The sequence below is a fragment of the Sciurus vulgaris genome (assembly GCF_902686455.1).
Source record: "Sciurus vulgaris genome assembly, chromosome: 8".
Taxonomy (NCBI): domain Eukaryota; kingdom Metazoa; phylum Chordata; class Mammalia; order Rodentia; family Sciuridae; genus Sciurus; species Sciurus vulgaris.
The window spans coordinates 66,901,405-66,925,163 of record NC_136468.1 but is presented as its reverse complement, the minus strand read 5'-3'; the positions used below and the strand labels follow the sequence as shown (position 1 = coordinate 66,925,163).

At 36.4% G+C, this 23,759-nt stretch overlaps 1 protein-coding gene and 1 pseudogene across 3 annotated transcripts in view; one reads left to right on the top strand and one right to left on the bottom strand.

Moving 5' to 3' along the window:
• Positions 1-23,759, bottom strand: part of LHFPL3 (LHFPL tetraspan subfamily member 3) — a 554,978-nt gene that overhangs the window by 277,299 nt on the left and 253,920 nt on the right. The window lies entirely within an intron of this gene.
• Positions 11,990-15,741, top strand: LOC306668861 (large ribosomal subunit protein eL29-like; annotated as a pseudogene). Its single transcript has 2 exons — positions 11,990-12,520; positions 15,725-15,741. The product of its transcript is annotated as a large ribosomal subunit protein eL29-like (transcript).

The following is a 23,759-nucleotide window of genomic DNA, read 5'->3' as shown; positions in this document are numbered from 1 at the left end:
TATAAACCTGACTCTCCATTCAATTTCTCTAAAAAAAAAACCTCTCTAGATGAAACTTATCACACACTATTTTCTCATTTGTCCTGTATGTTCTGCCAGCACTTCTATGGCCTTAACGTATACATGTGTGATGGTTAATTTTGGTTGTCACCTTGACTGGGTTGAGGGATACCTGGGTAATTGGTAAAGCACACTTCTAGGTGTGTCCATGAGAGTGTTGCCAGGGAGGTCTGCTGTGTGGGTCACTGAGTGGGGCAGACATGCCCTGAATGTGGGCAGCACCATCTAAAAGTCCAGGGGCATATATGGAATAGCAAAGCAGAAGAGGGGAAGCCAGCTCTTGCTTACACTCTCCTTCCCTGAGTGTGTATGCTTCTTTGCTGCTGTTGTCCATGGATGTCAGGCTCCACATTCTCCACCCTTTGAATGTAGACTTTCACCAGTGGCTCTTCAGTGGGCTTTCAAGTCTTTAGACTGAACGGGCTGCATCATTGGCCTCTTTCTTCTTCTGAGGCTTCTAGTTCCATGGACTGAGCAGCTACCAGTTTTCTTGGCTCTCTAGTCTGCAGACAGCCATTGTATCCTTGTGAACCAACCTAATAAATTCCCTCTTATAATTATATATATACTATTGGTTCCATTTCTTTGGAGGATCATGACTAATACAATATGCAATATAACAAATGTATATACACATTTACACATGTTTTATACATCTGTTGAGACTTCCAGGAAGTCACAAACTCTACAAAAGCAGGGACATAGTCTTTTATTTCTCCTATATCTCTTCTTTGAAGAACCCGTGCTATGCTCAGTTATTAGAGGCTTCTTGCTGAGTCAGAGCTAAATGAACGACTAAAGCTGGTATCTTTAGTTCTTTGTCAGTTCTTTCACAAATGATGTGCTGACAATTGCTGCAGGAGAAGGAAAATGTACAAAAGAAGTATCCATCCCTTGAGGCATATGTGACATTAAAACACATACATGGTCCATTTGATGAATTTCCTACTTAAGTGTAATATACTAGTTAGAAGGGAAACTTATTCAATGTGGAATCAATATGTGTTAAGCTGAGTTGTCGACTGAAGGTTGACAGTATAGAGACCATTTTTAAGGGCAAATATGGGTGGAAAATACACTGGCCACAGTTAACTGTAAGCAAATTTTAAAATAGTTTTTTTCAACACCTTTTATGCATCAGTCGGCAAATCTGAGTCATGAGCAGTGAGCTGGAACACAGCCACTCCATCAGCACGGAAGCCAGAATTGGTGTAGCATTAGCTCTGCAGGGTTGAAAATGTATAAATGACAGATAGCAGAAGGTCTGCTAACCAGCTTGCATGTGGGGGTGGAAAGGGTAGGCAAGAGAAATGTGGTGAAGACTTCTTAAAGAAGACCTGAGGTGCTGCCATCTATAAATACCACAAGATGATCAACACTGGATGTAGCCCTCAGAAATCAAGTAAATAATTTTGAACTATGGGGCCACAAAATTTGAGAGTAAAGAAACATAATTATGAACAGGGACCAAGCCAGCAGCTAGCTGTCCATAGATGGAATGATCAAAGAGCTACTCATTCCACACCAGTCTTTCCACAAGGCCAAACATGAACATCAGTGATAAGAGCAGTAGCTTTCTATGAACACAAAGGGCAATGAGGGAGAGAGGTCAATACGTCAGAAGAAATAAGGGAGAGCACTGACCCTGCAAGGAAGAGGAGGACTTTTCCAGTCACCATCTCAAAACACATATAAGATATTTTTGGTTACTTAAGTGGCTGTATTACACTTACATAAAAGGAATAAAACCAAACAAAAGGCAAGATGGTATTTTTAAAGCAACAGTTTTCAGACACTTAGGTAAAGAATGTTTCAGAGTATCTTAAGTTAATTTTTGATATGACCAATGCTAAGAATAGCCATTTGAGCTCTTGGATTTGAAGATGCCTAGTTCATCTGATATCAGAAAACATTCCTGCTTAAGGTATAACTTCCAAAAATTATGACCTAATGTCCAACAGTAACATTACTAATCAATGAGAATAGAATTAGAGTGTTTAGTTTCTTTAAAAAGAAAATTAACCTTTAGTTAAAATTAGATAGACAAACCCTATGAAAATGGTACTGGAAAAGCCTAAGGTTAGCTCTAGGGAATCTCAAATCAACCCACCCTATAAGATTGTTGCTTACTTGCATTGCTCAGAAAATACTGCTACAGGTTACAAATAATCTAGCAATTCTGCACATACAATGAACTCCTTGACAAATTTATCTGATGGGACTAAAAGGGAAGATTTATTAAACAAATTTAGAATTCCAACAACACAGGCTCAAGGTAATATTATTTATGTTATCACTGGTATCTACCCAAGAGATCCTTGATAAATATAGCAGGATCCTTGTTACATCATCATATAAAAATCATTGAACATTTGATTTTTGTCACTTGTCAAATTCTACAACTTGATTTGCCAGTATCTGAGGATTATGTATGCCACAGCAGTGCTGTGTTTTTATTTCTGGTACTTTATCTTAGCTGAATTTGGCAGTGATTTAGAGAAGGCATAGTCTAGGGTAGTATCTGCAGCAATAAAATGCTCTTCTACTTAAGGCTCACTTGGTAATGTTCTGAATGCAACATTGCATCCTATGAGATTCGATATTCACACACAATTATCAACACTTTTGAAGAGCAGGAATGGGTCATGTGTATCTCACTTTCAGTGAACCTGAGGACAGGTATCACTGTCATATATCTGGGACTTATATTTCTCCTTTGCCTGCTTTCCAAAGTCTTCCACTGAAGGCATTCAGGAGTTACCTGTGGGCATAGCTTCCTGATCTCAGAGGAACATTAGATACCCTATCTTTCTTGGGGCTTCCAGATGAAAAGGACCACACATTTACCACCTTTAATGGACTATAGTTAACTGGTTTGGCTAATTCACAGTTATAGTTATTTCATCATTTCCTGTACTGTTAGAGCCTCAGTCAATGGCAGAATGAGACTGTTAGATTTTAATAGCTCTCTCTCTTTCTCTACAGCATCATACAATATGGATAAAATGTTTTCTTTGGATTCTACACTGGAGGAAGTATAGCCTGGCAGTTTGATCACAGGTAAAACTTTAGAAGTTAAAGAGTTCTAATCTCACATTCTCAGCACAGAGTAACTGCAGTACCTTCATGAGAAAATGGCAAAATTAGGAAAACTGTATAAGTGGCTGAAAATCTTAGTAAGACACCTAAGTTTGATTTCTAGCTAAGAATTATTTTTGTTGGTTGTGAAGACAGAGAGATACATTGAACTAGTAATAATTAGAAATTGCATACTTTCCCTAAGGTAAGACTCATCTCTGTAACTGATAAAATCCCCTGGGCTTAAGATAATAATTAAAATAACAGAATGAATCAAACACCATTACCCTATGTAAATGTATGATTACACAAATGGTATGCCTCTACTTCATGTACAACCAGAGAAACAAGTTGTACCCCATTTGTTTACAATTAAAAAAAGATAATAACTAAAAAATAAAGATCAGTTTGTTTAAAAGAACAGCAGGTGATTTCAATAGTCAATCAACCTAAGTGTCCATCGATGGATGAATGAATAAATAAAATGTTGTCTACGTATGTAAGAGATACTACTTAGCCTTAAACAAGAAGGAATTCTGTCATTTATAGCAACATGGACTTGGAAGGCATCATGTTAAGTGAAATAAGTCAGATGCAGGAGGACAAATACTCCATGATCTTACTTACATGTATTATCTAAAAAAGATGAGTTCATAGAAGCAGAGAGAAGAAAGGTGGTTACTAGGGGCTAAGAGGCCAGGGATTGGGAAGATTTTCTCAAAGGATACAAAATTTCAGTTACATAGGAACAATAAATTCAAGAGATCTGTTTTAACATGGTTACTGTAGTTAATAACAACCATGTGTTGTACACTTTAAATTTCTAAGAGAGTAGATTTTTAAGTGTTTTGACCATTAGAAAATGTTAACTAAGGTAATGGGTATATTAATTAGCTTCATTTAGTCATCCCATAATGTATACATATATTAAAACACTGTGCTATATACAATTAATATATTCAATTTTTTATTTGTCAGAATAAAAGAAAAGAACTTGTCTTGATTTCAAGTCACATAGCAAGAGAATGTGGGAACACAGTAGGCCCTTGTCTAAACTGATTCAAGCAATGAAACTTCCAAAAAAATTTTGTGGGTAAGCCTGCTCACCACAACTCTGCCCAATATTATGACATCTTCTACTTCTCCCTGAAGATGTTCCATGACTATAACAACCCCCATCTCATACTTTGATTATCAAAGCAGGAGGGTTCTCCATCATCAGTTGAGTAACCTGGCTTCTGGGTGTCCCAGTCAAGGCATTCCAATACCTCACCATATGTGAAATCTTTTCATGTCTTCATAAAGTCCAGGTGTGAAAAATTCCAAACTACATAGATTTGTGTAGTGGACTGGGGCCTCCAGCTTGTTATAACAAGTGAGGGCCATAAAGGTGAAATGAAGGGAAGGTAAGTATTCTAAAGTGCGTAAGGGAGAGAAAAATAGTGAAAAAAAGACACACCAACCAGAGCAATGCAGCTTATTTGTAGACTTCAATTTGGGAAACTAAAACTATAGAAAGCAAGTTTGAAATCTGCCTCTGATATTTACACTTGTAACTGTGAACAGCTGGACTCTAGAGGCAGGAAGTCTGATGCTCAGAGCCCTGCTACTAAGTGTCTTTGGGGTTGATAATGAGTCACACACACCACCCTATCTAGTGAGCAATCTTGTAAGAAAGAAGGCACTCATATCCAAAATGTGAGACCTTGGAGCTAGTATATATTTTCAATAAAATGAAAAAAATTACATGGACTCAGAAGATGTTTTCTCCACAATATTACTGTCTTATTTATATGAAAGGGATGACTGCAGTATATTGTGCTGTTTATTCTTTCTGAACATATGTCAAGTGTGACAGTGGAGCCTATTAAGGCCTGTCAGGCAAATTGGCCCTGCCAGGGTCATGAGAGGGACGATGACAGCTGGCTGGACGGGGTATTGCTTGGAAACTTTGAAGAAGTTTCATGATGTGAGTACCATGTGAACACTGCCATTTTTGTATGGGTAACTTGATTGTATTTGGTTGATGAGGTCATAGTTAGTAAATGAAAAGCCCCAGGGAAGAAGTGAAAAACTGGTACAAATTTATCCTTGAAGTCCCAAGTTGACTCAATAGTGACTGCAAGGTTTTTGTGATTTGGAGGTGGGAGATGGTCACTGAGAAAAGGAGGCTGGTATTGGCTTCATAAATGACTGGTGACGTTAGTCCCAACAGAGCGACTAGTGGTACAAAGAACAATATGGTCTTATCCTTCTCTAATGGCTAAAATATGAAGGTAAAAAATTAAAGGAAAGTTTGAAATACACGTTGAAGATAGAAATGCCAACTTTTAACTCCTTCTTCTGTTCTGTGCCATGCTTATTATTCCTGCTGGGTCTGTGCCCATGAATGGGAAGATTTTTGTCTCCAGTACTGTGGAACTGAGACATGTAGCAGTTTACATGGAAAAAAAAAAAAAAAAAAAAAAAAAAAAAGCAAAACTGTTTGTTGTTTAAGTTGGCTGTTTTCTGTGATAGGCTCAAAAATGCCAAATGTAATTACAGTCATTGTTTTCAAGAGAATGTCATAATTAATTCAGAATGAAGGGACACCTTCTTTTTACATGTTCTGCTCCATGAAGGAGGACAAAGTATTCAGTGTAATTAATGTTTTTTTTCAACAAATGTATGACACTTAAAATGATCCAGGTGGAGACTTAATGCAAGGATAATGTTAGTAAAGAGTTCATTTTATTATACAGGATTTGCGAAGATGTTTTAATAAAGTAGAAATGGGAAGGGCCCTCTACAGATAACCTATAAGGTCACATTGTTTAAGAAGGTGAAAAGGCAATATTTATTATCCATAAACTAGCAAAGTGATTAATATCCACATGACCAGAAAATTCATTTTAAAGTCTGAACTTAGATTTATTCTCCTTTTGCTGTTTGATGAATTCTCTGAATGTAAATATATCTTATACACAATAAGCCAAAGACACATCCCAGGTTTTCTACTAGGGAAAGAAAGAAGGAAAGAAATTCATTCTTCATAAATCTCACTCTGCCACTTTCTACATTACCTTATCCTTTTAAAAGTTGAAAGCATACCACTAAATAATCCCTCAAAGAAAATTAGTCTTCCTCCTTCCTTTCATCTATCCATACACCACCCACCTACCCATCCTTCTCTTTATTCAAAATAATTATTCTAAATAATGACTTCTTTGCTCCTAATTTATAAATCACAAGGGTGCAGAGCACAGATAGCAGCAGGAATGATGGTCAGGAGGCCCCCACTGGAGGTCCAGCGAAGCACCTCCAGACACCCTCTGGGTCTTTGTGGAGCTCAGGAAGAAAACGGATTCTAACGAGATGAAGTGACTTGTCCCTGAGTGACAAGTTATTAGAACAGCTAAAATTGTATAAGAATTTCCCAATTCTACAACAGATCCTGCTATATTTAAAGAACAAAGTAAATTAGAGAAGAACCTCTGATTCTCAATACTTATATACCTAATTTGTGTTTATAATATAAAGAATTCTGAAAACAATAAAAAATCATAAAAAATTTTAAAAAGAGAAAAGGAATTAATTAGGCATTTATCCAAAAGAGATAGATAAATGATAAATAAATGCATGAAAAGATGATCACCTTCATTACTCCTTAGGGAAGGGCAAATAAAAACCACAAGGAGAGAGCTTGTCATACTCTCAAGAAAGATTATAATAAAAAACCATGTGTTGGTGAAGATGCAAAGAAACTGGAATCTTCATTCATTCATGCCCTGTGGAAATGTAAAATGGTGTAGTTGCTGTGGAAAATGGTCTGGAAGTTCCTCAAAAGTTTAAACATAAGAGTTACCATAAATTTGATTACTTAGAATTGCACCTAAGAGAAAACAAATGTCCACACAAAATACACCTAAGAGAAAACAAATGTCCACACAAAAACTTGTTCATAGTAGCATTATTCCTAGTAGTTCCAAAGAGGAAACAACCTACATGTCCACCAGTTGATGAGTGGATAAATAAAATGTGGTACATCTGTATGATGGAATCTTCTTTGGCAATAAAAATGAATGAAATATTGATACATGCTATAATGTGGATGACCCTTGAAAATATTATGCTATATCTATCACTTTAAACACATCATTTCTTTGTGCGAAAACATTAAAAATCCTCTCTTCTAATGGTTTTAAAATATCCAATAAATTGGTTTTAACTTTAGTTACTCTGCTGTGGTATATAGTGCTAGAACTCATTCTTCCTAACTGCAATTTTATAGCTGTTAACCAATGTCTCCCAAACCTCCCTTCCCCTATACCCTTCTCAGCCTCTGGCAACCACTATTATACTTTTTCCTTCTGTAAGATCAACTTTTTTAGTTTCCACATTTGAATGAGATCACACTGTACTTGTCTTTCTGTGAGTGGCTTTATTTCACTTAATGTAGTGTCTTCCAGATTCATCAATTTTGGTACAAATGATAGGATTTCATTCTTTTTATGGATAAATGATATTTCATTGTGGCTATATATCCATTTATCTATCAATGCACTCTCAGGTTGGTTATCTTGGCTATTGTGAATAGTACTTCAATAAGCACCAGAGTGCAGACAGAAAAAAAAAAAAAAAAAAAAACAGAAGAAAGAAAATATATGCTAAGTAAAGATGCTAGATACAAAAGACTATATATTATGTGATTCAATTAATATGAAATGTTCAGAATAGGGAAATCTGTAGAGACAGAAAGTAGATCAGTGATTTCCTAGGTGGGGTGGGGAGGTTGGAGGAGAAAGGTGGAATGATTGCTAATTGATATGAGGATTTTTTTGGGGGGGGTGATAAAAATGTCCCAGATGATAACCAATTGTGGTGGTGACTGTGCAACCTATGAATATATTAAAGACCATTGAACTATATACTTTAAAAGAGTACATTTTGTGGTATGTAAATTATATATCAATAAAGCTGTTATTTAAAAAAATAGAAAAGGTGGGGTGGAGAATATCATTACAACTACATCTGGAAAACAAATCTACTACATATACTCAAAGAGAGACTGGAATGAATCTGACATCATTTCCCCATGTATATATATATATATATGAAAACATCACAGGGAATTCCATTATCATGTTCATCCACAAGAATGGGATCCTAACTAGAATAAGGTATATTTCATGCTTGTATAATTATATCAAAATGAATTCTGCTGTCATGTATAACTAAAAAGAGCCAATAAAAATTCTAAAAAATTCATGGTTTAGCATGCTAAGTAGAAATTCAGGGACTTAATTACAAACATGTATGCTCTGCCTTTGGAAAGGGAAAGAGTATCTTTTGGTGGTTGGAAAATGACTGTTTCTGTGTCAGTGTGAGTTACTAAAAGGTGAGAAGACAGGGCATGAGAGGTCCATGTTTCACTTCTTTGGGGACCTTGAGATCAAAGTTGCTAGAAAGTTAGGATTGTGTAAAATCTATTTATCAGTAGAGGAGTCATTTCTTCCTGCCCCTCTTCCTTTTAACAATATGATAAAATAAAAGCACTGAAGTTGTAGCGTGCAACCTGCCAACTCCTTTAGTAGTTCCAGTACAACTAAAAAGCCAGCTACAACCCCCTTGTGAGACAGATAACAATTCCCTAGTAAGTTATTATCTCCACAGATGGCAATAAGATGAAGTGATCTGCCAACTCCCTGGAGGGAGAGGTGTCAATGTCAGCAGCTCTGTTTGGAAGCTCTGGTGGAAGTTCTGAGATCTCCTCCTGCCCAGCAAACTCTTCAGTGATCTTTGTCAGTTATTCCAGTACCAGCTGCTGCTTTCACTGTGAGTCCAATGGAGTGGGCAGTAATTCAGTTTGCAAATGTGTTAACTCTGGGATATCACATATTAGCATTGAGCATTTAGGAAAGGGCATGCTGGCAACACCATAGCATGCTTGCTTTTAGAGTAGCAAACTCAGTGAAACTTCTCTCATAGAATGTTCAGTTTTCCACTAATCCACAAAGGGTAGAAACCCTCAAGAGCCACCAGATTAATTTTTAGGACCAGATATCATTTAACTTTTGGGTTGGCAACAGAGGTTTCAAAGGATTATGGGTGGGACTGGAGTCTGAAAATTGGGACAGCTGGGGATGAATCCACAGAGTAGGGAAATAAAGGAACTCCGGAAAACTCAAGTCCTCATTTTGCCCCACAGGTTGCCAGAGAATAAGGAGACAGTTAGGAATAATACCTCAAAGAAGCCTACTTCTTTGAGTCAAGCAGATGATGGTGGTTTTCCTAAAGTGGGCAGAGATTTTTATTGTAAAGGGGGTAAAAAATGGGTTGTCTTTACAAGGGTGGAAACAAGACAGGTTCCTGGCACCACGGCCTTTAGTCACAGTCTCATGACATCTGTACCTGCAGTAGCACTGGCTATCAGTGTAGTGGCCAAAAAGGAATCTGGGTACTTCCTTTCGACTTCTGTTTGACCATAACCTCCCAAACTGGGCCTAGGAATGATCAACATTTCAAGATTCTCAAAAATGAGTTAGAGAGTTCTGGGCCATTATGTACCTAGTCATGGAAATCACTGGAGGAAAAAAGGGCTACACTGAAAAATCCGAACAATTTCTACTTGGCTATAGGTGCTGTGTGTAACAAAGGACCAAGCTGAAGGCTAGACAAGGCCATGAAGCAGGTCAAAATTGATAAGCAGTACTTGCAAGAATGAAATGAATGTTGATTTATGGAAGTATTTAAAGAAACACAGACTTGAAGGGAGAAAGTGGAGACTGTCATGCATTGATAAATGGTCAGAATGGAAGCAAATGCACAATTTGACAATGAAGCAAGAGGTAAGGTAGAAGCAAAAAATATGTAACAATCTGTACAGACAAAAGGGTTTATTCATCATTGTGCCATCTAAAACTCTTGAAAACCTTTATAAATCTATAGCAAATGATTTCTAATGACAAGTCTAAAGTACTATTAGATCTCCAAGTGCCCTCTGAATTGTCCAATATCAAATTATACTTAACAAGACTTGCCTGTTTCTCTGATGTCCCAAGAAGGGGTCACAGCTTATCAGAAGGTCCCCTAAATGCTGTGTTTTTCCTCTTATCACATGGGCATTGCCATGCTGCAGGATTCTTGTCTAGCTCCCCAAGTACACCATAAACTCCTTCAGGAGTCCAAGTATATGACATCATTATTCCCCATCATCTGGGACATTGCCTGAGTTAGCTAATAAATATTTTCTGATTAAAGGAATAAGTTAAGGAGCATTAAATGATGAATATACTGAATTTATTTGAATTATTTATAAATTGATACCTTAATGTACTGATTCAATACATATGTAATATTCTACTAAATAGAATAAATATGGTATTATTCTATTAACCAGAATATTTCTCACTGCCACCATTCTGGACAATAAAAACTTCAACTGAATTTCATAAAAGAAGTATGATAAGCACCAGCAAATAAAATTCTGAAACAACCAAAGGGGATTATCATTGCAAGCCAATATGCAACATCAAAGTACCTGTGACATTATATTAAAAGGAATATGTGAAAAATAACAAATACAGAGATGGGATAAAGGAAAATCAAAGGAATTAATGATTTATATTTTACACTGTGGCCTAAAAATAGTATCAGAAGTAAACATAATTAACTGCAAATAAATGAGACTGTAAGTCTCATTTATTTATGGAACTATATGTAAATATGAGAAACAGCATATTATTCTCACTATAGTCATTTGTATCTTTTTTTTTTTTAATAAGCTTAAAAGTAAGAACAGGACTACCTCTATTGATGAGTTGACATTAAAGATAAATTTAAATTTATTGCCTTTGGCTTTTTATTTTTTTATTTTTTAATTGTAAACAAATGGGATACATGTTGTTTCTCTGTTTGTACATGGAGTTAAGGCATACCATTTGTATAATCATAAATTTACATAGGGTAATGTTGTTTGATTCATTCTGTTATTTTTTCCCTTCCCCCCACTCCTCCCACCCCTCTTTTCCCTCTATACAGTCCTTCCTTCCTCCATTCTTACCACCCTCCTTATCCCTAACCCTAAATCTAACCCTAACCCTAACACTAACCCCTCCTACCCCCCATTATACGTCCTCATCCACTTACCAGCGAGATCATTCGTCCTTTAGTTTTTTGAGATTGGCTTATCTCACTTAGCATGATATCCTCCAATTTCATCCATTTGCCTGTAAATGCTATAATTTTATCATTCATTTGTATCTTAAAAAAAAATCCATTTGCACCATCTTAAAAAGCCTTGCCAGCTCCCTATTCTTCACAGTACAGGCAGCATGCTGTCTCATTTCTCATGGAGCCCGAAGGGAAGGTGCTAAGCCTGAGCAATGTTCCTGATACCATCACAACTAATGGTTTTATATGATCATTGAGTGAAAAGTTACTAGGTAGGGGACAAATTGAGAAGCTACCAAGAGATCTGTTCTTCACCTGTCCTGCATTCTGGCATTTGACTCTGTCCATGCAGAGGGTATTATGCATCATTTTTAATTTGGTAAAACATATAGCAGGATATATGAATTCTAGTTCCTGCTGCACCATTAAGGAACTGTGGGATCATGGCCAAGTCTTGTGATCTTTCTGGATGTGACACTTTCCTCGTTTGGATTAAACAATCCGAATCTAGTGAATCCTACATTACCTTTCCTTTTTAGAATTCTAGCACAGGGCTTCTCTCTCTAAAAATAAGAACTGGTTGTTTTTAAAGGACCAATATGTTTTTTGGATTATTTAGGTCTTTAACAGTCCAAGTAAGTTTTCTTTTGTCAAGAAATGGAAAGAGCTCTTCCATGGACCAGTGACTTACAGTGCAGTCATGGCTAAGTCCAAGAACCACACCACACACAACCCAATGCTGAAAATGCACAGAAATAGCATCAAGAAACCCCAATCACAAAGATATGAATCTCTTAAGTGGGTAGACCCCAAGTTCCTGAGAAATATGTTTTGCCAAGAAGCACAACAAAAAGGGCCTGAAAAAGATGCAGGCAAACAATGCCAAGGCCATGAGTGCATGTGCAAAGGCTATCAAGGCCCCAGGAAATAAAGCCCAAGGAAGTTAAGCCCAAGATGCCAAAAGGTGCCAGCCGCAAGCTTGATCCCCTTGCCTCGCTTGCCCACCTCAAGCTCAGGAAGTGTGCTCGTGTCCACATGGCCAGGGGTTGCAGGCTCTCCCAGCCAAAGGCCAAAGCTCAAGCCCAAGCCAAGACCCAGGCTGAAACCCCAGCTCCAGCTCCTGCTCCCACTCCTGCTTCTGCTCCCAAAGACACCCAGGCCCCCAAGGGTGCCCAGGTCCCTGAGAAGGCTCATAGTAAAAACCGCTGTGAATGTGAGGACCAAAGGACTGGTGTGACACTTGAGCCTCTATCTACAGGGACTGGTGTTTTTTGTGCTGTTTGTATAAATACATTCAGAGACAGTAAAAAAGAAAAAGAAATGAAAAGACACATAAAGCTGACATGATCAGACAATGAATGATGTGTTATAAGACATAAGGCCTTAAAAATGAGGTGACTGGAGTCAGCAAAGCATGGTGTTTGGGAATCTGGGCTCCAGAGCCAGACCACTTGGGCTTGAATTTTGGTTCTGGCACTTACCAGGCATGAAACTTTGGGCAAGGCCTCTGTATGCCCCAAGCTACTCATCCATTAAATGAGGGCAACAAAATTAGTACTTTCCCTATAGGGTTGTGATAAGTATTACATAAGTCACCATGTGAGGTGCAGGTACACCCGTGTAAGGTGGTGGCCAAGCAAGCACCTACACATTAAGGCTCTGACAAAATGATTTTGTTATATAGTCTCTCTCTTCTTCATTTTTCCATGGTTATAAAATATATTCTTTATTTTTTGGGAGTACCGGGGATTGAACTCAGAGGCACTCCACCACTGAGCCACATCCCTGGCCCTATTTTGTATTTTATTTAGAGACAGGGTCTTGCTGAGTTGCTTAGCACCTCGCTTTTGCTGAGGCTGACTTTGAACTCCTGCCTCAGCCTCCTGAGCTGCTGAGATTACATGTGTATGCCACTGTGCATAAAATACATTCTTTACCAAAGTATAGTAATGGGTTATTGTATATTGAGTTAGAATGAAAAAAGTCATTCCTTTTGTGTTGTATTGACATACAAAATCAGAGCTGGGTAGTACTTTTGGTCCTGAGGACAAAGAAGACATCTGAAAGACTGTAGAACAGAAATAGTGGGTGGTGATGATGTTGTGAAACTCATACTCAACTAGGTGTAACTGCCTCACCAATAAGTTCTTGTTCAGTGAGACAGTTGACTCCTTATTGTTTAAGCTTACAATTTAAGTTATTGAGTTTGTTCTCCACTACTTGACAGCCACAGCCACTATAATTGATATAGCATGTATAGATTTAAAATTTCTTCTAGATACACTAACTTTGGCTCAGATTTTTGTCTTTGACAAATTAAAGAATACTATTGTCTTGACTATATTAAAGAAAATCTTAAAAAATCTAAAATCTTGCTACTAAAGCCACACAGTAGTGAGATTTGAAGCTACGTGTAGTTAGTGCATTTGGATAACAGGGAGGCCATTCATCTAATTTTTTGTTAACAATTGCATGTTTCTGTGATCAGGCATCTGGACAGATCTGAACACTAGAAAGCATCTGGAGAAAACACAGAAGCCTGTTGATTAGATTTTCCTTTTTGTATCCGTATTTTTTTTTTATCATCATGTATGTCTGAATTATATCTAGGAAAGACAAAAGAAATGTAAGATGCCATTATTAGTACTCTTCCAACTCTGAATTATGGAAGGGAAAAATTAAATATAGAAAGGGTAGCATTGCCTTTACTGTATAAACACTGGCTGGTCCTGGCAGACATGAAGACTAGCTTGTGTGTAAGGCCATTGTTCCACACCATATACAAAAAGCCTTGCATGATTATTGGTGGCTAGAAGAAGCTTAAACATTGTTGACAAGGTCTGTCTCATTGGACTTTACATTTGATTCAAAATCATTTCTATTTTACTTAAAAGACAAATTGAATCACTGAATTTAGGGAAACTGTCTTTATTGAAGTGCTTGTGTTCCAGGTTCTGTCAATATTTTAATTCTTAGAACTATTTTTCTTATCCATGGATAGAATTGAATGATGATTTAAAATGTTTATATAAATCAATAACTATTTCTGAAAAATAATGATAAACAGGGTAATTGTTAATGCTTTTACTTGTTATGGGGAAGTATTTTTGAAAGGAAAAAAATGACAATAGTACAAATATTTCCAAATAACTTTTCAATGAAATATATGTAATGCACTTCCCCTAAATCATTTCTGTAAATTTGAAAAGGGTGTGCAAAGGTTTTTCTCTTGTGTTAGAGCTAATATATCAGTTTGAGTTAGCTCATATATGTGAAAAAAATGTTTTCTACATATTGTGCACAGACTTTTGGTATATTGTATTTACTTGACTTATCGAGGGGAAAAAATCACGTAAAAGATATGCTCCTTGACAGGAGCATATCATAAATATTTATTCATTAATGAATGAAGCCCTTCTCCATTTATCCAATAGCCCCAAAGAAGAAGGGAAGGAATTCTGAAGAAATTGGGTTCTTTCAAAACTATCTCCTCATTCACAAATATTTAAGGAGTGCTTACCATGTGCCAGGTATTCTGTGTGTATACTCTGTACTAAGGACACAGTGAACAAAATAAAGATATTCTCACTGCCCAAATAGATAGATGTCCAATAAATCAGTTACAATGCTCAGTATTTTCACCTCTGACTCTCTAACCAAAATCTCTTCTTGGGCTGGTAAATTCACAAAGTTTTAGAAACTCAAACAAATAATTACAGCTGGAACTAAACTTTAGACAGGTTTCTTCCAGACCTCCCTTTTCTTACATAATTTACTTTAGAAAACTTGTAAGTTCTTTCTCTGCTGCTTTGAGATATAAACCTCCCAGCATATTGCCAATTTTACAACACAGCAATGTCTTTCTTAAGGACCTGGGGCCATTCTTTTGAAATTATTAAAAAAGATAAGGTTCCTATACCAGTTAGCTAACATAGATGGCCTTATCACATTGGCTAGCCTCCCCAATGATGTATTCCTGTATTTTTCTGTAAGATCAATCCAGTGGTTAAAAACTCTCCTGCCTTTTGTTTCAATGGAGTTGATTTCAATCTCTCTCTCTCTCTCTCTTTTTAAATTACAATAGACTTGAATAAAGTCTTCCTTAACTGTTTAACCTGTCTGGTGCAGTTTTTTCCTTCACAATATTAATCGATTGAGTAGGACCATGGTAGGGCAGGGTTGTTGGAGATACTTCACAGAGCAAGTGAGGATTAAACAAGGTATGAAAGTTGGAGTTATCTAGACAAACACTGACTGGGGATGAGTGGAGGGTGTGAGTGTTGGGGATGGTATGAGGTTGCAAAACAATAAGGGATAAACAAGATAATTCTTTTGTCATCGTTCATCATCCATTTTAGCTTTCCTAGTGATTCTGAGGTGGTAATTTCAAGAGAATTATCATTTTCTAAGTTTTGGGTCTCTTTTCTTGTTGTAGGTATGAAAAGGTATTGAGGGCTTTTTTCACAGGAAAGGAATTCAAGGATTCAAGGCAATGAAGTTCTGGTTCTTCTTAAAATTCTTAAATAGCTCAAGTTGCTTTTAAACAGATATGCCCTAAGCTGATCTGTAGTTTCCATCTGGGCACTGAGCTTTGAAAAGTTCTAAAGCTCTGATATCGTTTAAAACTGATTTCTTTAAAGCATCCAGGATGTTATCTTTGAAGGTGCTACCAAAGGACGGGGCAATGCTTTGGCTGATCATTTTTGCTTCCTGAGAAAAAGTATGAATATCCTTTTGAAGATGCTAAAAACATACCCAATACACAAAAGTTAACTTATCTAGCCCCTACTTGCATTCAGGAGGAACTTTCATTCCAAGCGCTGTGATTGTTACATATAATTCTTTGCATATATGTATCCAAATGAATTACTCCAATTCTACCTTTCAGCCATGAACATGAGAGCAGAGTATAGGATGGGAAAACTCTGATATAAAAAATTCTAGAATAAGCAAGCTATGATTAATGCCACAGGTTAATTCACAACATTTGGATTCTCAAAAATAGTGTATATAGGACGAGAAAAAGAATCATTTGGCAAAGTAGGTAGCAAAATAAAGTGGCAATGTCCCTCTAGGTCACAGTCATCCACTTCCTTGTATTGGACCAAAATTATGCAGCTAATCATTTGAGACATGTGAAGGTTTTAAATATCAGCACAGGTGCCCACAGAGCTTTCCTTGAGGGTTCTTTGTAAGCTTTTTAATTCATAAGAAGCCAAACAAATCATATGGACATTCAAATACTTCTAAAACCATTAGCAGCTATTAGAGAGGAGGTGGTACCTTCTAAAAATTCATACGACATCTCTTTATTCCCAATGTTGGGTGTTTCTAAGTGCATTCACTTCTTTTTTTGATGTTTTGATGCCACAGATGATGTTTTTAATATCATACAGTCCTTAGCAAATAGTCATTACAACAACAAAAATCATTATTATTTTAGTATTGTGGAGGGATTTTTTAGCCTGATTATTAAACATAATAAATGATGTAAACACCAGCATTATAGTATCAGCATATTCATTCTTTCTTTCTCTTTTTAAATTTTTATTTTTACAGACACATTTTGATTCATTGTACACTAATGGGGTACAACTTTTCATTTCTATGGTGTGCACAATGTAGATTCACACCATTCATGTAATCATACATGTACATAAGGCTGAATGTTTTCTCTGATAAGTGGATGATGGTACATAACAGGGGTGGGGTGGCAGTGGGGGCAAGAGAAGAAGTGTGCATTCACTTCTTTTTGAGGTGTCCACTATTTTGGTTTTGTTTTCCATCCACCCACCCAACTGCCTATTACGTCCATTTACTTGAGGAATCAGGATAATACCTGACTCATTTTATTTCATTCAGTTCTCACCACAATCTAGAAGATGGCCACAAAAAGGACTAGTTTACAGATATTGAGGCTCACAGAATTTGAAAAGCATGTTTAAAGTTCCAGAGCTGATATGTGGAGGAGCCAGGATTAAAGACCAGGTTTGACTCCATACCCTCCATATTCTTTCTTGTCTTGAACTTCCAAACACAGTTAAGTAGTAACTCCCTAGTGTTTCCATACTATGTAACTCTGAAAGAATAAAAATGAGACCCTGGGCTAGTAATAGAAAAGTAGTTGGGATAATCATTCAGTTTAATGTTGAATAATGGCATTTTATTGAGCACTCACTTAATAGGGAAATGCTGGGTCAGGTGTGGGTTACACAGAAGCATATATCCACAGAGTCTACATGTCAGCCTGTGTGTGATGAAGCATGGGGTGGTGTCATCTATTATACAAAACGAAGCATCTCTGTGTTCTTTCTTTCAAATTAACTAAACTGGAATTAATTCATACAGTTGTAACTACTCTTATTCTGTTATTATTCCTACATGGAAAACCATCTACATTTTTTTTCTGTTAGCATTTTCTGCCTTTTAATTAGCTGTCTTATGTTTTTGATGCTATGTTTCGTTTTTCCTCCTCTATAATTAATAACAACTGGGAATGATAAGATTGAACAAAAATGATTTCTTTCTCTTTTACCATCTCCCTTTTCTTCATTTGCTGCATCAACTGTCCTTACTGCCAACTGTTCTGAGTTGAATTGAACACTGGGGACTAGTCTCCCTTGTTTGCCCTTTGATTCTGACACTTTCAAGTGTTCTAATAAACAAATCTTTCCTCTAATTAACTAAGGCAAAACTGTGCAGCACATGAGGGGTGCCATGGTGTTTCCTGCCTGGATTCCTCCCCTTGCAGCCTGTGCCACATGGTATGGCTGTTCCAGAAATGTCACAGAGCAGGTTGGAAATTCAGCTCTGGAACAGTACAATACTATGTGACTTTCGATGTAACTTCCACAAGTCTCATTTTTATTATCTGGAAACTGGGGATAATAATATTGTATGCTTCAAATGGTTGTTCTGATGATTAAAGTTAGTGTTATCACCATGCCTTTCTAGCTCCTTATGACTATTTTAAAATTTTTAAAAAAATGTTGATTTTAGATGTTGGTAGACCTTTACTTTATTCATTTATTTATATGTGGTGCTGAGAATCAAATCCCGTGCCTTACACATGCCACTCAAGCTCTGTACCACTGAGCCACAAACCCAGCCCCTCATTTTATACATTTTATCTGCTGTTACCACCACCACCACTCAGCATTTATCATCACCATCCTAGGGTTTACTGTGACTTCCTTGTCAGGGTAGTTCTGCCATTCCTAGTCTAGATGTCTCAGAGCTGTTTAATTTTCTTACCCTTTCTATGTTACCATGTTTTAAAATTACCAGCATCTGACTGCTTCAAAGAACTCAACTGATTCAGGCTACTGTGCAAATGAAAAGAAGGTTGTTCCAGACAACCTGATGAGCTGAGTATTTAAACTAAGCTTGTGTTCAAGGGAGCCATTCTACTTTTTTCACTTACCCTATGACAGTTAGTTTTATGGGTCAACTTTATTGGTCATAGGAAGCCCAGATATTTGGGTAAACATTATTTCTAGATGTGTCTGTGAAAGTGTTTCTGGATGAGATTACTCAATCTAAATCAGTGGATTGAATAAAGCAATGTGTATTTACCTCTAATCCATCAAAGACCTGAAGGAATAAGAGACTAAGGAAAAATTCTCTCTCCTTTGTCTGACTGTCCTTGAGCACAGACATCAGACGTCTCCTGCTTTCAGACTTGGATTTTGACTGGAACTGACCACTGGCCCTCTGGTTTCAAGGTCTTTGGACACAGACTGAGCTATATCATTGATTCTCTTGGGGCTCTGGCTTGCCCACTACAGATCTTGGATTTCTCAATCTCCACAAGTGTGCAAAGCCAGTCCCTTACAGTAAGTTAATCTCTCTCTCTCTCTCTCTCTCTCTCTCTCTCTGCTATTTCTCTGGAGAACCCATACTCATATAAACCCCACAGGAGTGAGTTGCGATTAGAATTCTAGTTAATGGGGAAGATATTATTGAATAAACAGGTCTCTAAGGTGCTTTAAATCACACCACCTAACTAAAGGATTGATTTTGTCAATTTAAATAAACTGATTAAATCAAATATGCCTCAGATACTCAGTGAGTCTCTTGGAAAATTCAGGCTACAGAGATGATTTTCTAAATTTACAGCACAGAATCCATTTCCTTTCAAGTTTTCATTTATTGTATTGCATCACCATTTACAGAAAAATAGTTATACAACCAACTGGAATCAATACTAGAAGGAGCATCATCTAATACAATCATTGAATGTAATTTTGACTTTTAGTAATAACTGTGAATAAGGCAAAATATCTATGTCTATTTAATCTTTTTTCTCTTTATTTTATTCTAATTAGGATCCCAGACTTATGGTTGTACATGATGTGGAGAGTCACAGTGATAAATTCATATATGTACATAGGAAATTTATGTCAGATTCACTCCACTGTCTATTTAATCTTAGTGTTGGGAAAAAGATGACATTATTTTTGGTACTACTTCTAGTTTGAATAGTTTTATAATTAAAAATTAAATAAGAAATAGTTATGCTTCCCCTTATAAGACTCTAGTGTCTCCACTGGAATTGTCTGAGATTGCAATATTGTGTCTTCCCAAAAATAGTTGCTTCCTTTTATCCTCTCAGAATTGCATTATTTAATTACTGTACTTTTTAACCAAAATATTTTTAAACTAATTAGACACTGTTTTGTTTTAACTATTTTTTCCAGATGTCGTCCTTGCTTACCAGCCAAATTTAGGAAATGATGGCAAACAAGCTTGGCAGAAACTGCGTGTGTGGCTGTTTTGTGGGCACCGTGTGATACTCGTATTGCCATTTTAAATGTGCTGTACTATGCTCCTGGGTTTTACATTCTCTGCACCATTTTCATTCCTGGGGAAGCTTGCCTTTTCCTCCGCAATTAAGCAGAGGCCTCACAGGGTCCCATCTCCTAAACCAAAGAGAACACTCCTCTTGAACATTATGTGCTTCAAAGTAAAATATTTACATATATATCTCAAAAAAAAACTGAGATACAGAAAAAAAAGTTCTCCCATTCCCATTCTGGGAAGTGGGTAGTAACTTACATTTTTATTATAGATGGGCAAATAAAGGTATAATTGCTTAAGATAATAAAAGATAATGAAAATAAATATAATTTAGTTAACATTTATTGAGTGTTTACCACAGTACAAGCATTTTTTCATGTTTTATTATGTCCTTTAACCCTTTTAACAACTCCATTAGATGTGCATCATTACTACTCCACATTTACGATAAGACGTAGGCACAGAAAGGTTATCTAACTTACCCGTACAGATAGATGAAGTGGGACCCAGACTTGAGGCTCTGTACTGTACTGACTTAATCACCAACAACATTTACTCCTCATTCTCACCTCTCAAGGAAAGGTGTGCTGTTAACTGCCAGGTGTAGCACCTGTAGTCTCAGGCATGGCACCTGTGGGTTGTTCTTCAGTGAACCCTACATCCTCAGTCTTTGCTGGACTTAACCAGGGTGATGGTTTTTAGAGGGATTATCGCTCAGGGAGTTTTGCAAAGTCTTTGGCAGACGTATATGTGACTCTGATCTGAACACATGGCTCTTCATGGAGTTAGGGTTTCAGGATTCCTTGATGTGTCTTCAGGCGGACAACTCTTCTGAGACCATCAAAATGAAACTGCACATTTGTGCAGTGCTTTGTGGTTTTCAAAGTTCCTCATCATATAGGATCTCACTTGACCTTCTTCAAAATCCTTTGAGGCAGGCAGGAATGATATTATCATTATCTCCACTTTTTACATTTGTATAGAAACCTAAGGTTCAAAGATTAATTTCCAAGCTCACAAAAGATGGAGTATTTCAAAGAGAGTCAGCCCTGGACCCCTGGCAGGTTTTTCAAAACAACAAAGCTAGTTGTTGTTTGTAGATATGACCAAATATGAACTTACAGAAAAATGACAAAAGCAATGGTGCCTTTTGATATCTCTGTTCATTTTTCTACTTCTAAATCTCACTTACAATTGTCTGGCAAATACAGGTGGATAGCATTAATAGGGTGTGGTTGATACTGAAACACTTCATCAGCTTCCAAATTCTGCCATCTGAACTGGTCTCTTTAGTTGGCACTAACCAGTGCTTTTATACTGAATGACAAATGCCTGTCAAAATATGCAGTAGCTTTTCAATATGGTTGTCTCTTCTTTCAAAAATTGTTATTTTGATTTTTATTGACTTCAAAAAGGACTTGAATTTTCTGTCCTCTTAATGTGAGAGTAAATCTGGTGTTCTTTCAACAGTAGTAAATTTTGCTTTAGAATGTTTTTGAAAGTTATCTGTAAACTAAATTACCCCCTGAATGTGATTCAAGGCTCATAAAACAAAGAACATATTTATTAGAATTATCACTTACCCATCTTTGTGGGATTATAATTTTATAGTTAGATTTATCAAGTCAGAGTATGCCTTAGAATTTTAGTTTGTATGTAAGAATGTGTGTGCACATGTGTGTGATTTTTAAGTACATACTAATAAATATTTCACTCATTACTCTGTGGCCAGAATTCTTAAGTTATAAGTTTGTACTACTATACACATAATCATAATCATAGCCGAGTATGATTCTGAAAGCATTAAGCAAAGACAGCTAACACAACCATTAAGAAAATTAACACACATAGCTATCACTGTCACTGGAGATCAGAGGAAATGACCATTTTCCTCACTTGCTTTAATATAAGAAAACTCTTCATTTCTTTTTATTCCATTAGTAAAAGGTAATTCTTTAAAATATCAGATTATTCAAAAGAAGAGACCATTATACAACCATCCTTATGCAATAGAGTGCTATCCATTATTTTGACTGAGAACTGTCAGTCAAATGTTTAAGAACCTTATGTGATAAGGTAGAAAATTTTTAAAAAGATGTTTGTTGGGTTTATACTGCTCAAACCTAGATTGAGTATTTAGTTATAGATACCTGGTATAATCAGCTGAAAATAACAGAATTGCGTTTTTTAAGTGTCATTTCAGAACCTTGAAGGCAGTAGGATATGGCTGGCAAATCCCAGTAGGAAAATGATTATTTTCCCCCAATAAAATACATTTAATTCTGATGGTCCTTGGTGATCACTTAGAAACAATTCCCAGACTCCCTGGAGAGTGACAGTACATGATAGTTTCATGTAACAGTGGAACAATCCTGAAACCAGTTCTGCATGGCATAACAGCTTTGACAGCTGAATAATTGAGTGGAAAAATCCATTATTGGAGGAATTTGATCTTCCTGCTATTTGTTTTCCCCAAAAGTTGAAAAAAAATCATATCATAGTGACAGACACAGTTTATTCTGTTATCCTGGAGGACCTTATTTCAGAGTCTCTGCCAACTTGGGTAGATTTAAATGAGACAATCAAGTATTTTAAGTCATAGATGCCTCAAAATCAAACCATTAGGACTTACAGGGATTTCAAAAGTAGTAATTGTTATTTTTTTATTTTTATTTTTTTGCAGTGCTGGGGATCAAACACAGGGCCCTGTAGTAATTGTTATTTTTAAACAGGCATCTAAAAATTTATAAGAAGTAATATAATCAACATACTTATATGCTAATGAATACATACAGAAGCAATGAATAAACTGACTTTTAGTCTGGCTTCTACCAGAGAAGCTTATCTCAGAAATTCAGAATTTTGTTGAAATGCATCATTGCAAAAAAATTAGGAAATGTCTATGGATCTGAATACAGCACAATTTAATGCAATCTTGATATCAGCCATATAGTTTTCATAAGTTATGGGGGGTTTTTGTATTCTAAAATAAGTTTTTATTTTAAACACTGTCTTAATAATTAGCCTTGAAAAGGGGAGTAGGCTTGTATTCTCCCCTTTTCATAGTCAGACTATCACATAAACAAAGAATAAGTCGAATCAGACTTTTGAGAAAAAAATGGAGTTACAAGGAAGGGTTGGCTTCAATATTCTCTATAGAGTGGACATCAAGTGAGATTCTGATGTATCAGAGGGTTGGACACTGTCGTTGGAGATGGCATAAAAGACTTGAAGTGGCCCATTCCATATGGATTCTACAGTGAACATCAGTGAGCATGCTGTATAAATTGTTTTTTTTTATTATTTAAAAAAATTGTTCTAATTAGTTATACATGACAGTAGAATGCATTTTGACACATTATACATAAATAGAGTATAACTTCTCATACTTCTGGTTGTACATGATGTAGAATCACACAATTTGACTTTGTGAAAAACTAGTTACAGGATCCAAAATTCTCTTCCAGTAGATTCAAGAATATCTTTCTGCTTCATCATAGACCATTAGTAGCAGAGCTGACCACAATGACTTTTGTCAAAGGGTCATATCTTCAGGGTAGTTATCATAGAATTTTACAGGACAATAAAGGAATGCTAATTTAAAAGATTTCCCAAGGGTTGTATATCTTCTTTCTCCTATCAATGATCTTTGGAATAGGCTTTGAAGTTTA